The sequence below is a fragment of the Neofelis nebulosa genome, chromosome 16 (genome assembly GCF_028018385.1).
Source record: "Neofelis nebulosa isolate mNeoNeb1 chromosome 16, mNeoNeb1.pri, whole genome shotgun sequence".
NCBI classification, from domain to species: domain Eukaryota; kingdom Metazoa; phylum Chordata; class Mammalia; order Carnivora; family Felidae; genus Neofelis; species Neofelis nebulosa.
Window position 1 is genome coordinate 26882340 of NC_080797.1, and position 10463 is coordinate 26892802.

The 10463-nt window shown below is 44.6% G+C and overlaps 1 protein-coding gene across 6 annotated transcripts in view; it reads right to left on the reverse strand.

Annotated features, from left to right (window-relative positions):
• The window catches only part of HELZ (helicase with zinc finger), a 166330-nt gene extending 156993 nt beyond the window's left edge, over positions 1 to 9337 (reverse strand). For 2 of the 6 annotated variants that reach the window (XM_058702967.1, XM_058702962.1), the window contains exons 1-3: positions 9263 to 9337; positions 7859 to 7914; positions 3564 to 3620 (exon numbers count right to left, since the gene is read on the reverse strand). The gene's annotated coding sequence lies outside the window, so the exon portion shown is untranslated. The other 4 variants (XM_058702964.1, XM_058702963.1, XM_058702966.1 and 1 more) reach the window with 4 other exon arrangements.
• Positions 9338 to 10463: the final 1126 nt, after the last annotated feature.

Here is a 10463-nt window from a genome sequence, read left to right on the forward strand (position 1 = left end):
CAAGCCTCTGCCCAAGCTATCATTCCCTCCAGAATGCCTCCTGCCATCGCTTCTCCTCCTCGGGGGGGTCACTTTAAATGCCGCTTCTTCAACTGAAGTGTTCCCTGATATCCCCAAGGGGACAGTATCACTCCCTCTACTTAACCCTACTAAGCACCTTGGTGGAACCTCTTTTAGAGCACCTATCAGACTCCTAGTAGTCCTTTCATTTTCTGGTGCCCCTGTTCTCCCTACGAGAGGATTCGTTCCTTACGAGTAGGAAATAGGTTTTATTCATCTTCGTCTTCCTCACAAGACAGCTTCTCAAAGACTGTGTGAAGACATGATGGTATGCCATGAATGAGCTACAGATATTCCACACGGTGATCCCCTCGGCCCTCCAAGCAGCCACAAAAGCGACTTCGGCAGCCAGAGTCCCCACTGGTCAAGTCTCAAGCATTCTCAAGTAGCCTCCGCCTCCAAGCAGGCAGAGGCCGAGAAGACGGCTTGAGAAGCACTCAGAGGACACACGTGGCACACTGTATAAAGTGGATGCCCAAGAAACATTTGCTGAATTGAATCTTGGAATAATCCATCTGTTCCCCCTCAACCGCTGTCCTCAAGATCCCTGACCATCTAGACCTCTTTGAACGTTTTCACTGAATTGGTTCTGGTTATCTTTTTATTAACTACCTATCATCACCTGGTTATACTCGCCTTACTATCCAAAGCTTACATCAATACTGTATTGCGCAAAACAGCAGGGAATATGCACAATTTACCATGAAGAGATTCAAAGAATGAAATTCAACACTCTAGAACAAAGAAAAGCAAATGCCACTTTACACTACCAAATGAGCAAAAACTTTTTTTAAAAAATTTTTTTAGGGGCGCCTGGGTGGCTCAGTCGGTTAGGCGTCCGACTTGGGCTCAGGTCACGACCTCACGGTCCGTGAGTTCGAGCCCCGCGTCGGGCTCTGTGCTGACGGCTCAGAGCCTGGAGCCTGTTTCGGATTCTGTGTCTCCCTCTCTCTCTGCTCCTCACCTGTTCATGCTCTGTCTCTCTCTGTCTCAAAAAAAAATAAACATTAAAAAAAAATTTTTTTTAATATTTTTTAATGTTTATTTATTTTTGAGAGAGGGAGAGAGACGGAGCGTGAGCAGGGGGCAGAGGTGCAGAGGGAGAGGGAGACACAGAATCCGAAGCAGGCTCCAGGCTCTGAGCTGTCAGCACAGAGCCCGACGCGGGGCTCGAACCCACAAGCTGTGAGACCATGACCGGAGCCGAAGTCAGATGCCCAACTGACTGAGCCACCCAGGCGCCCCAGTGAGCAAAAACTTTTAAGGAAAAAATGTATTTCTGTCCAGTTATGGTAAAACTGGTACGTCCGTGTTTCTGCTAATAGTACAAACTGGTACAACATTCTTGAAAAACAGCGTGGCAACGCATATCAAAAGTCGTAATAACATTCATTCCATTTAACACAATACACTCAGGGGGAGCCTGGGTGGCTCAGTCAGTTAAGCAACCTACTTCAGCTCAGGTCATGATCTCATGGTTTGTGGGTTCGGGCCCCACATCAGGCTCCAGGTGGACAGCTCAGAGCCCGGAGCCGGCTTCGGATTCTGTCTCCCTCTCTCTGCCCCTTCCCTGCTCACACCCTGTCTCTCTCTCTCAAAAAATAAACATTAAAAAAAAAAATTATAACACAACACTCAGAAATGTATCCTAGAACTATAATTAGTCAAAAAATAATAAACATCTACAATAATGTAGATTAAAGTATTAAGTGAAAACCAGGGAGCAACATGTTTAACTTAACATTAAAAAATTTAAGTAAATTATGGGAGCATGACTTGATGAAATATTTTGCACCCTTTCAAAATGTAAGCATATAAATTAAAATTGTGACACCTATAACATGAAAATGTTCCATGATCTAACAAGCAGAAAAAATTCCAATTACATGCACTATAATTAGACATGAATAAAAAATATATATATGTACACATATATATACATGTAAATGCTTGTATGTGTACACGTGTATACATACATATATAGTTTTTAATGGAACGCCAAAAAGAAAATCAACGATTTTAGGGTAATAATCTAGATATTTAACAATTTAATATCCATTCCTGTTAACTTAAAAAAGAAAGTCCCCCCATACTCAAGAAAGAGGGGTTCCGGGATACAAGCTTGACAGAACCTCAAGAAAAGGTCCAACCTATCACTGAGCATTTTGGCCTTACCTGAGAACTCACACGTTCCTTATCACAATGACCTCTATATGACAACCCCAGACCATAGCTTTCCAAGGACCAAGGAACCATCTCGAATGGTCTTCAGATCACACCCATGAACCCATGAATCATGCAAAACAAGCATAGCCTCAAAAACAAAGACAATCAGCAAAGAGCCAAGCCCACATTCAATTATAAAACCTGAAAGGATACAGTAGCGTCACATTCGAGTGTCGGGTATTCTCAAAGCCAACTTGCTGCCTCAGTGACGGACTGTATCACATTTAAAAAGCAGTCTGAAATCATGGGCAAATCAAAGAACTAAGGGCCAAGAGACCAAGGTACCGTGAAAGGGAAAAAGAAAAGTTATTCCAACTACAAAGAACAGAAAACTGAAAACTCCAGCTTAAAGCAGATGGGTAAAAAGTAGCTGGCAATGTCTTATAAACCAGAGACCAGAGGCCATAAGGCAGGATGGCAAGATATTTTATCAACAGATGAAGCTTCCTTGAGCTGGTGAGGTCTAAAAAAGACTAGCATTGAAAATGTATCAAAACATAATTTTAGCACTGATGCCCCACAAGGACAGTATCAAAACAGTCTTCTAATTGTTTTTGCTGTAGTATCACCATTGTCCAAATTTAAAATGAAAGACCAAGATGCTATAATGGACCAAGAAAATTAGTTCTTGTGAATTACAAATAATAAAGATCAAATGGCCTTTCTTAGCAGAGCATTTCAGCAAAAGACAACAAATAGGAAGGACTAATTAAAACAACCATTAGTTGTTTAAACAAAGTTTAACCTTTTGTTTCTATCGCTGTGTTCTCACTATCTAGATGCACAAAAATGCAGATATATACAGTCATTCGTGACAACACACACACAGCAGATAACAGGAAAAACAAAACTATTCAATACTTCCCCAAGTTCATGGGAGCACAGGGGGATTACCACTCCAGAATGCTGACTCAGAAACTGAAGGGCCTCTCAAGTTCTAATCATACGCAGATAGGAGTCGTCTCTGTGCAGTTACTCAGTCAGAACGTAAGTAGAAGATTAACCTACCCTGGCTTCTCTTCAAACAAACTCTGGCAGAGCGGCCCCCGGGCTCCTCAGAGTATGTTCATCCTCATCCAGTCTGTTCCAGAAGCAGCCAATTCAGTCAGGACCCGCATCTTCAGGTTTCCACAGCTTCCCTACCATGCAGCATCACTGCATCCTTGTCCCAGCTTATGCTTCCTGGCCAGACACTCTACATTTAAAGTCTCTCCTCCCTTCCTCAGGCATCACCAAGTTCTTGTTTTCTAAATAAAGCTCTCCTAAACCTTACTCACCTGCAGTTCACTGCACTGGGTATCACCCAAATAGCCCATCAGAGCTCTTTATAATTTCTGAAAGAGAGAAAAGGAAGCTTTTCAATACATAGTAGAAAACACCTTTGCTGATGTATCAGTTCTGAAGCGTTTGTATCCAATATTCACAGCGTATGGTCTTCTGGTCCATAGTATTTCAGTAAAACGTAGCCTAATCAGCCAGGACCAAAAGTCCTGAGATAAGAGACCAGAGATAAAAGTTCGGTTTATTGTTGCTATTACTTAGCTGTGTGACCTTGGGCAAGTCACTTGACTTCTGCAGGCCTAAATCTCCTCATCTGGAAAATCAGACAGACCAGGGATGAGCAGCAGAGCACATTGCAGGGGGAAGAGCACAGGCCTTCCAAGACAGGCCAGCACCACAAGCTACTAGTCATCATGACATCTGTTGGCTAGTTGTTCACATTTGGCCTAAATCTCCTCCTGGGCAAAACAGAAATAACAGCAAGTATCTTCGGGTTGTTCCGAGAATTAAAGGAGAGATGATGAGTTATAAAGAGACTATAGTAAACACACTGTGTGGTTTATCATAAAATTCTACAGGTGGTAATTACCACCATTACCCCCGGCCCTAAGGTTATATAAATTCAATTCACAAATATTTTTTTTTTCCTTACGGGATCAACAAATCAAAAGTATACCATCCCGACAATGGAATTAACCGGGTGTCTCACTAACAATTCAATTACAGTTATCTTCAACTGATGGTAGTTTATGATTATCAGTATTACTTAACATCAGCAGGAAAGAGATGTTAGCCCCTGCACAACATCTAAACTGGTTCAGTGGCCATGCCTTCCGCAACTTCTCCCTCTGCTTTCCCTACTACTATATAAATACCCAGTAACAGGTCTTCCAAAAGCCAAATGACACCAACTGTTTTCCATTGTCAGCTCAAGGGAATACAACGAAAGAGGAAAGGGAACGAAGGCTTTTTATTTTTTCCATCTTTTTTACTTTACACACTTAAGTACTGTTCAAATTTGTTTACCACAGCATGCGTCAGTTTTGCATAAAAACAACTGTTTAAAACTATGTTAGTTATACATTTTGCCTAGTGACAGGAAGCTCCCCTTACAGGAATATTGTCACCGCAAGGAGAATTTCCACAGAAGAAAGCAAAAAGGCAAATTCAGATGTGCTGAGAACACCTAAAATATGGCACCAAAATAACAAAAATCACAAACATTCACACTTCAGAATGGTTCAGTCAAAAAATATGCCATGCGTTCTCTGAAGATCTAATGATGAATCGGGGGTTTTTTTGGTTCAAAGCAGGATGAATATATAAACGTTGGTTTTACCAGACAACTTCCTGCTCTTAGAGAAATGACCCAGTACAATTTATACAAGTAAACAAGTTGGTATGACTCTGAAAAACTGTCAACTAGTCTTAGACAACTGACAGCTTCTAAAAATTATATTACATATAGAAATTAAAAGTCTTCACACAACATCTACAATTTGTTAAAAAAGGAATAATAACTCTATTAAAATTCAGGATTACTCAAAAGTATTACCCCAGCCACTCCTGGAGTGACAAACCACTATGTTTTATGTTGCTTCTAGCCAGTGCTACATTAAATCCTGACTACACCCATCAATTTAAATGAACTGTAAGCTGGTGTGTCCACATTCTCCACACATAACATAGTTCTTTCCCAGAAAACGTTTCAAAATATTACTTAGAAATCAAACTGTATTTGCAGGCACACTTATCTACGTTTATGAGAATAAACAACCATAACAATTTGCTCGTAATTTTTAAGTAGCCCCTCCCCCTACCTTGTTTATCAACAAGTTAATAAACTTGGCCCAAAATCTTCTATGCATTTGAAACAAGAGGCCAAGGATGTTATTTCTTGTGCTGAGCCTGTATTTGGATCTTAAATATAGTCAGACAATTATAGACTAACTTGCATTTAATATTAATACCAAGCCTACCTCTTAAACAGGGAATAAAAATGCATGTACGAGATCTGGTCTACTTATTTGTAGGTCCCTCTGCAATATTCTTAGCCTTTCATGAATATGCTGTGTATTTTTAAACTACACAAGGCCCTCTGCCTGATGATCTGTCCTGTTGTTTTGGCATCCCTCCCCTCTCCAGTAAAACACTGGCCAGTCCATAAATGTATACAGACTTTATAATGATGCAGACTGAATATTTTTGATATTAGAAGATGAAAAATCTTGCTAACAGTGGCAAAAAACAAGTTTGGCACCTGATAGAGAGGTACTTAATGACTCCCCAAAACTACAGCCTTACCTAAAAATAGTGTCCTAGCTTCTCAGCCAAAAGGATAGACGAAAAAAGCTGCCTTTATTCAGCTAAAAGACAGACTTCTACTTTGCCTCAACCTTTAAGACGAAGGTACTTCTTATTTTAGAATACTTTGTGTAACAACTTGTTTGATGGCCAACCACTAACTTCACTTTGAAGTGACTACTGACAATTTACATGGTCTACACGTATGAAAACTGTGGAAAAGGTCTTGACACAATGCAGGCCAAACAACACTAGCCACAAGAGACTACCTATTTCTAAATACTCAATTTTTTTAAGTTTGTCCTTATTTATTTTTTTTAGCATTCTCTACACCCAACATAAGGCTCAAACTCCTGACCCCAGAGATCAAGAGTCTCAGGTTCTTCCAACTGAACCAGGCAGGTGTCCTAAATATTCAATTTTTCAGACCACAAACAAACATCTCCATCGGCCAAGACAGAGATCACTGGTTCCCTTCCACAAAGTAATCTGCAAAATTAAATAGATAAATAAATAAAAATAAAAGGTCTTGATTGGGAGGTCTAAGGCATGAATATGCCTCTATCTGTAAGCTGAAAATAAATTTTAAAATCCACATTTGCTCAGCAAAGAATAAAAATAAAAATCTATGGGGGCTCCTGGGTGGCTCAGTCGGTTAAACGTCCGGCTTCAGCTCAGGTCATGATCTCTCGGTTTGTGAGTTCGAGCCCACCATCAGGCTGTGTGCTGACAGCTCAGAGCCTGGAGCCTGCTTCGGATTCTGTGTCTCCCTCTCTCTCTACCCCTTGCCCTCTCACACTGTCTGTCTCTCAAAAATAAACATTAAAAAAAACTTTTTTAATAAAAAATAAAAAATAAATAAAAATCTATGTAATACACACAAGTTTCAAACGCAAGCAAATGTGGCCTGTGCACTTACAGAAGGATGATTGATTTATGTCCACCTTCCCCTCCCAGGTTTTTGTGTGTACGGTTTTGTTTTGTTTTTGTTGTTTTGGGGGTTTCCTTTTTTTTTTTTTTTTTTTTTGGTAAAGCAAAATGTCAATAGTATGCCTCAATCTGGAAAAAAAAATAAAGCACAGCTTATTCTCCTTAAATAGATATTGTGATAAATAGGAAGTTTGTGACAGGATCTCAAAATCCAAAGGCTACCCAGATGTGTTGGGGAAAAAACACACACACAGACACAAACAATGACCAATTTCCCATAATAACTTTACATTTTCTCAATAAACCATAACAAAATATTTTTAAAGTTGAGAAAAGTGCTTGTGAAAAATGTAAAATTAGCAAACTTCTCTCCTCCTCCTTACTGAATTATAACTGCTCACACTCTATCAACGTCCTTTAAATCCAAAGCATTCTAAATTAGATTAAAGCAACACTTCCAATTCACATATCACATAGGACCAAAAATTGACAGACCAGTCTTAGCCCTAATAAGCTAAAATCTCAACACCCTTGTTTTTTATTTCAAAATAACCACGTGACAAGTATTATTCCAGTTTTTATAAAACAAAAGGAGAGACTGATGCCTAAAATAAATCTTTCCAAAGGAAAGGTTATATTTGACAAGAGTCCCAGGAACTGTGGACACACAAAATCCACATAAACAATCACTAACGCTCAATGTGGAGTATGTGATGGCTCCCAATACACACAAGAAATTAAGACATCCAACTGAAATTACACAAGGAAATTTAAATATAATGACCCCTGGTGAAGATACTGATCAAGGAAAGTTGCAAATAACATTTGGCTGTGGATACGCTCCACTATAGCTGAGCATGTTCAACAACTGAAAAGTTTGGTCCATAGGACACATTTCTCCTTTCTAAATGGAGCCCTGTCTATACACCCATGTGATTGATTGAGATGTTTGGAAAATAAAGATGGTCCCGTCAATTTAGTTTCAGCCTCACCCTTGTGCATTAGTTAAAATAAAGAAGGGGGAAAAAAGGTAAATCATTCTTAACTCCAGTCTCACCTTACACATCTCATCAGCACTGTAGTTCTTTAGTGATCAATTACTTCATCCAATTCCTGAGGCAAATAGAAAAGTAAAATGTGTCTGTACAACATCAGTAACAGGCATCACCAGTAGCAAATAACTTTATCAGCCCCAAGTAAAAGGGCTTCTAAAATTTAAATGGAAAAAGTTACCAAAATGGTACAGTAAGCAGTTTTGTAAATGATTGTTTTAGTTTAAAATAAAAGCACTTCTCCTTTCTGTGTGATGGCAGAACAGACTATAAAATTCTCTTAAGATCCAAAATGTAAAAAAAAAAAAAAAAAAAAAAAGTCATCTCTTTCAAAACTGACTGATTTTACTTTCAAAGAAGGAAAAAAAAGAAATAAAGGACAAGAAACCTCATTAATGTAAGTTTAAGACAGGGCAAAATTAAGAACAAACTAGCCAGAACTCCTCCCTCCCCACCCCACCTCCCACCCACACCCGGCATCCACTGTCTCTGGAATTATACATATTAACGATTTGCCCGAAAAGTCTAAGTTGTGAAGGAGAAGGAATAACAATTTTGAGTTGCAAACAAAACCGGAGGATCCCAATCCAAGAATCCTAAGACCCTTGGCTTCCAGCCCTGTCTGAAGGATCCCCAGCTAAGGCTAGGGTGCAGAAAGCTCAAATAATTTGAGGAGAGAGGAATCAAAGTTCCCTAAATAAAACTGCAGTCCCTTACCCCGAGGAAAGGGGAGTCTTAAAAGAATCTCCAGGAAAAGATAGTCTTTTTTTTTTTTTTTGATAGTTTTTATTTTTGTTGATGCGCTTGTGGGCCAATGAGAATTTCCGAGGAGGGGGCGGAGAAAGGGGGGGGGGAGAAAAGTGAAGCTCGGGCAACAGCCCCGGGCGGGGGAGGAAGGGGGCGCACCCCTGACCCACTTTTGCCGACGCCCACCCCCGGCCCCCGCCCCACCGCTGCAAGTCCGAGCCCAGAGGGGGCGATCGAGCGGGGCGTGGGAGGCCCGCACGCTCCCCACCCCCAGCCGCGACCCGGAGGAGGGCAGCGTGCAAGGCGGCTCGACCCCCCCCCCCCCTCCACCCGAGTGCCCGCGGCTGGAGAAACCTCCCACAGGCTCGCGGCCCAGGTCTGCAAAGCCCCCTCCACCGCCTGGGCCCCGGGCGCCGCGGCCCCCAGCGGAGGGGAAGGGGACCGAGGAGGGGAAGAAGCTGTAAACAGCCCCAGCGTCCGGGCCTCGCCTCGAAGAGCCCCGCTTCCCAGGCCCCGCCGCGGCCGCCTGAGTCCCCAGCCCGTCCGAGGGACGCCCCTCCCGGGGCCTCGGGGACCGGAGGGGAGTCAGGTCTCCTCCCCAGAGGGCTCCGGCAGCTCGCGGAGCGGTCCCAGCAGCAGAGAAGGGGGAAGTCAGGACTTACCTGTCATTACTTTCTACGCCATCTTGGATCCACTTGTCAACGTCCCCACAAAGCATTATGGGTAAGAAAGAGCCTTTAAAGTGACTCCCCCCCTCGGCCCCCGACTCCCGCCTCCCGCCGCCGGCGCCGCCCCTCCGGCCGCACCTCCCGCCCGGAAAGTTGCCCCGGCAGGCGGGCCGGCCCGGGCGCCTGCAGACCGGCCCCCTCCCCTCCTCCGGGCTGTTTGCATTTAAAATTCACCCCCATTTTAAAAATGTGGCTTTGGGTTTTCCTCTTTGCTCCTGCCTCTGGGCTCCCTTCCCCCCACCCCTCGTCTCCACGCCTGTTCCCTTTGCCCCGCCGCCCTCCTGCCCTGGCAGACACCCCACGTCTGCATTTAATCAGCCCGAGGTTTCCCTGCTGCTGGCAGCAGAGAGCTGCTCATTGATTTATTTATGCGCATTTATGCGTCTGTTACTGCTCTAGATCCTCGGTGCCCGGCGGCGGGCTCGTGGCCGGCTCCCTGCCCCGGGGCATCCGGGGGTCGCCTGCAGGGCCCTGGAGCCCCGCAGCCCCGTAGGCGCTCTGACTCCGGCATCCGCGGGTGGAAAGGTGCCTCTGTCCTAGCAAAGCGCACCGAGGCCCTCGGGCTCCAGGACCTGGGCGGACACTATCCCCGGCGTCAAAGCGTGTTTGGGGGTTGGGGGGAAGTAAGAAGCTGAATGCAACTTTTACCCGTCTGCTCTCCCTTCAGCTGTCTCCTCCCCTCGGCCGGTAACGTGATCCGTGACCCTCTAGGTGGGGACCCCTCCCCTAGGAATGTGGCTTTGGGCACTGCCGCATCCACCCATTTGCAGTCCCGGCTGAGAGTGGACTGTGACTTCCTGGGGCAGGTAACTCGGGGGCGCAGGCTGCGGGCTCTGGCCCGGACGGGGAGGCGCGCCAGGGCTCCGGGAGAGTCCGCGAGCGGAGAGAGTCCAGGGCTGGGAGGAGGGTGCGCCCACCCGGGTCCACCTGCCGGGTCCCAGCGGGGCGGCGAGCCCCGGAGGCAGAGCTAGGGGAGGACCGCGGGCGCCACTCCCGCCGGGGGGTTGTGGGGGGACGTCCGGAGTTGCCCGGGTTCGCTTTAAGGAGGGGGCTACGAGACGCGGGGCGAGCAACCCTGCAGCCCACGCACGCCGGAGGGGCCTCTGCTCCCGCCCGCGGACTCTTTGTAGGGCGC